Source organism: Chrysoperla carnea, chromosome 1 (genome assembly GCF_905475395.1).
Source record: "Chrysoperla carnea chromosome 1, inChrCarn1.1, whole genome shotgun sequence".
In the NCBI taxonomy this organism is placed as follows: Eukaryota; Metazoa; Arthropoda; class Insecta; order Neuroptera; family Chrysopidae; genus Chrysoperla; species Chrysoperla carnea.
Genome location: NC_058337.1, coordinates 129,870,735 through 129,876,255, shown reverse-complemented (window position 1 = coordinate 129,876,255; position 5,521 = coordinate 129,870,735).

The following is a 5,521-nucleotide window of genomic DNA, read 5'->3' as shown; positions in this document are numbered from 1 at the left end:
TAGATTTTATAGCTTTTGATGAGACACGATAAAAAGAATATTTAATTTTTATTGTTGCAAAAAACCCTTGGGCTTATTAGATCATGGTACTAATAACGAATTAAAGTTGTTTAAATTTTTAGCAAATTTTGAAAATATACACTGTGAAAAAGGTTCTTAAAATTAAAAAAACTTCCAAATAATTGACTTGACAAGACTACGAGAAATCGAAAAAAGGGAGTTTCCGCCGAAAATAATATCTACTTAAATGCAAACATCGTAAAAAGTTTCTAGAATTAATTTCAGATATTTTTTTGAAAAATATTCGTGTAATAGTTAAGATAGTACTATCGGTAATAGATTTTGCATTCAGAATTTAATGAAACTTGATAGAGTTTATATCATAATTAACCAGTTAAATTTTTAGGGGCCTTCAGAGAACTGAAAAAAAAGATATTTTAACATTGATCCTTATGGGAAATCACAGATTTTATTTTATTTCACAAAAGTGGACGTTCAGATTTTCAGTTCTTTGAAGGCCCCTAAAAATTTAACTGGTTAATTATGATATAATAATGGACAACTATGCCAAGTTTCATTAAATTCTGAATGCAAAATCTATTACCGATAGTACTACCTTAAATGAAATAAATTTCCATAATTTTTGGGTCTTTATTACTTAAGGGAGTTTACAGGAAGTTATTCTTAATGGATTTTCTTATGAATTCAATATAATTAAATCACATAAAATCGTAAAAATTGTGGAATAATATGTTAATTAATTCGTCATTGGAAATTTTCTGAGAAAAACTACAAAATTGAAGTTTATTTAGCTAAAAATTCTACCTTCTATTGGGCATAAACTTCAAGGTGGCAAATTTTTGTAACTTCAACTCGACGTTCTTAATAATACAAAGTGCAACTTTCTATGGCGATTAATGAAAATTTACAGTATCCAATTTCTGGCCTGTGTTTTTTTACAATTTTCTCTTAATGATTCTCTTTCAAGTCTCCAAGGAGTTGAAAATCAAAATTAATTCTTTTTACAGTGTATATTTTTATTTATAGACAATTCTATTGTATTGATTCGAACTTTAATTGATTTTTCAACACCAGCTGAGAAAGATTGATTAATATCTCTAATTCAAATTATAAACAATTTCAATTATGCAACATATAAAATGCAGCAATTTTAAAAATGATGTATTTTTTTTTCATCTCCGAAGACACTTTACTTTCTCTTGTGCAAAAATTGTTTGTATGAGAAAGTTTTTTTGAAAAAAAAAATCATTATTAACAAACAATAAAAATAATTACTAATTAATAAAATTTGTAATTAAATGTACGGATAGAGATCCAATAATAATATTATAATTTGTTGCCTCCTTTCTTTTCATCATAATTTTTAAAAATACATTAAAATTAATTTGCACCTGTTCGTCCGCATCGGGTCGGCTGTTTTATATAACTTTGGTAGCATACATTTCAATACAGTGTGGCTCACTTTAAGGGGTCTTTTCAGTTTTAGATAAAAAACGACATTTTCTAGGATAGTTTTTTTGTAGAAACTTCACGTTTTTTAAATAAATCTTACGTTTTTGTCTTTTTACAAAAAAAATTAGATCGTTAGAAAAAAACGTATAACTCTATCCTGAAAAGACCTTCATCGAACTTGCTGTGGTATTTCGACAATCACTCCCCGAATGTTGAATTTTGACTTTTAAAACTTCTGGTTTAAAATAAAACCCATTTAAAATGTTGATTAGAAAGACCATTAAAAAAGGAATTTTTTGGGCATGACACTCTGTAGTCGGTATTATAATATATGGATAGTAAAATAGACACTTCCAATTATTAAAAGTAATTATCGTAAATATATGTTATTTTTTTACTCTTTATTATACTTTATTGTTATTGTAAAATGTAGGTATTGATTTTTTAAGGAAATTATATGATGGTTTTTCTTTACTATAGCATAGAAAATTGGAGGAAAAAAATAACATCAATATCAATTAATACTGATAGGGAAACAAAATGAAACTACATAAAATTCTTTGCTTTTTGCTAATTTACAATATTTATTTATCATCTGAATTTTGAGTTTTTTAATATTAAATATTTTTATTCTAAAATCAATTTAAAACGTCCGGAATTGGGAATTTAATGTAACTGATAATAGAAACGAACGGATATTAATTCGAAAAACGTCTAGGAAATGTTTGATGACGCGGATGTTGCCATTTTTAGTTAAAAACAGTTATTTGATGTGTATTTTTGTCTAAAAATGGGAAAAAAATCACATAACGTCCGAAAACATTCGTATTTGGAAATTTGCTCTCGTTAAAATGGTCGAATGACGTTGTATAACAAAAAAAATTGCCATACTTTGATCATAAAATCCATTTTTTCCCAAATGCCCTTAATAAAAAAGCAAAATAAGCTATTTTTAACCGACTTCAAACAAAAACGGAGGAGGTTATCAATTCGACTGTATTTTTGTATGTGTGTTACCTCAGAACTTTGGAATGGGTGAACCGATTTTGATGATAAGCGATCTTTATCTATTTGAAAGCTGGTGCTTCCCGTGTGGACCCATTTCATTTTAGTCCAATTCTGACAACGGCATCTATGAGAAAACCACAAAAGTCTTAAATTTGCATTAAGTAGTGCATGACAAGAGGACGAATAACTCAATATCACGCCAACCGATTTCGATTATTCTTTTTTTAGTGATATATTAGTTAGTGTACTTCAGATTCACTAAAAATCACAAAATAAAAAAAAACTTTTAACAGAAAGAAAACCGACTTCAAAAGAAAAACTTTTCCAAAACAAATTAATATGCACTAAAAAGTAAAACAAATAACGAAAATATAATGCAGTTACAATTATTGTTATTTTTGGAGTCGGTGTCAGTCAAACTAATGTAGCAAACTGTTCTGTCATAGTTGTTTCCTTGGCTGATACCGACTCCAAAAATAACAATAATTTTAACTATATTATATTTTCGTTATTTGTTTTACTTTTTAGTGCATATTAATTTGTTTTGGAAAAGTTTTTCTTCTGAAGTCGGTTTTCTTTTTGCTAAAAATTTTTTTATTCCCTTCTGGAAAATGTATTTAGCTTTGGAATTTTTATATATTTCGAGGGAATCTTTATCACGACTTAACCTGCTTAAAATTTTGATTTTTCATTGTAATAAAACTTATTTTAAAACACGATACAAGACATTTACAAAAATTACCCTCTTCATCAAATAAAACAATTTTACAGAAATGATTCATATTTATTTGAATAATTTTTTTTTTTTTTGCTTTTTCTCAGAATTGTAATATTTTTCAACATTTTTCAAAATTTTGTAGTGCTTATTTCAGACAAATAAATTATTTTTGTATATATAAAATAATTATGTTTTTCATTTTAAAACTTTTAAAGAATCTCAATAAAGTTAACTTTCAAGGAACAAAAAATAATTTCATAAAATTTTTTGTAAAAACAATTGGTGATTAAAAAAAACAATCTTTTTGATGTGTTTTTTCAGTTTCTTGTCTCAATTAAAAATTTCGATTTTTAATATCCACGCGACAGGTGATATGATTGTGTATATGTTGTTATTGATTGCTTGATAATATTTTTTTTATAAAAGAATTTCATTTACATTTGACATCAATTTTAATTTTTTGAAGACAATATGATTCCATAAATTTTTATTTTTTGTACTTGCATTTTTTATATTTTACAGAGTGCGCCATATTTTATGTCGGTTATGTAAAAATTGAATAACTTTCAAGAAAAATCAGTCGATTTTTTTTATAGAAGGTATTTTTATTAAATTTATTCCTTCAATTTGGTTTTTGATTGCAACGTCAAATTGCCACCTCTACACTTTTTGGGCATGCAATGATGTTTCATAGATCTAGTATTAATTTTTCGTTCCCCAAATGTGGCAATTTTGCTTTTTAACGCCGCCAGAGAGTGTGAAATAAGCCTCAGCAGTCATGAAAACTTGCTTAAAAAAGTCAGATTTAGTGCCAACCATTCGAGCCATTGTTTGGTACAACACTTTCTGTTTTTCTGTTTCTGGACAACGCTTTTCCGATCGTTTCAATCAGTGCATTGGAAGGAACACCTTGGTCGTTGATGAATGGCATGTTGACCATCTCCCACTATCGCATGCTTAACAATATTTGACACCAAACGATGAATGTTCTTGTTGTTAGACGGTGCTTGTTGACCACTATATTTTCGACGGTACGCACATTGAGTTAACGACAATTGTCATTGTACAACGTCTATATTTTATCGCATTGTTTCAGTGTAAAGTGATTCATGGTTAAAATTATACTGAATTGACGTTCAAATGAATCGATTGGCAAATACCAAAGTTATTCAATGTTTACATATCGACCAAAAATATGACTCACTCCGTACATTTTTTGTAAGAGCGTATGATACTTTTTTTTTGTTAAGGCGATCCGGTTTAATTTCACATATAAATAATTAAAGCATTTATCAAAAAATTAATGACATTATTGAAATAATTTAAGAATATTTATTCCAAAGATTTCTTAAAATTCATTCAATTCAAAAATTATTCGAAATTATTTAAAACTTAAAAAGGGCGCTTATTCTAAACACGCTTTTAGTGTTACTCTTTGAGTATCAGAAAAAGTTGAGGTAATTCGATATTTTTGGATATCTAGTCTGATTTCGAGCGTTAATTTTCAATAAATATCGATTTCAATATGCGTAAAAAATAATAGACGTGAATTTGAACGCCCTTAAGAAATTAATCATTAAAACCTGCGTCAATTTCATATATTTCATCGAATACGTTGTGCTTATCAAGAATCAAGAATGAAAATTTTTAAAAATCACGTTAATAATTTTGAAATAAAAAGATTTAAGTAAAAATAACGATAAAAAACTACTCATTTTCTTAGCTTAGCTGACAGTTTTGTTTACGGGAACCTCTTATATTAAACTCGTTTCTGAAAACATTCCAAAAAAATCGAAAATCACCATTACTATACTGCGATTTTAATCGCCCAACCCTAATTAAAAACTTTGCCATCAAAGAAAAACTTTTAGGCTGGTTCTTAAACAAAAAGAAGAAGAATTATTCAAATATTTTTTCAAAATTTCTATATTTCGTCGAAATTGAACGCAACAAGCTTAGGGATAATTATGCATTCAATTTCCACCAAATTTATGAGATTTACGAAAAAATATTGCCAATAAAAATTATTTATTATTACATACTATACAACATAGCCGCTTCTCGCTGTCTGTCCATATGTATGCTTAGATCTTAATAACTACGCGACGGATTTTGATGCGATTTTTTTCATAGATAGAGTGATTCAAGAGGTAGGCTTATGTGTATAGTACATGTATAATATAGTAGAGAAACACTGATTATTTTGAAGATGTGATGTCGTAAATAAACACATTTTTGTTGACATTCTATAGTATATTTAGTATCAGCATTGCACCCCTTGGGAAGCCAGGCGGGTCGTTAGTTATTTTAGAAGACTAATTT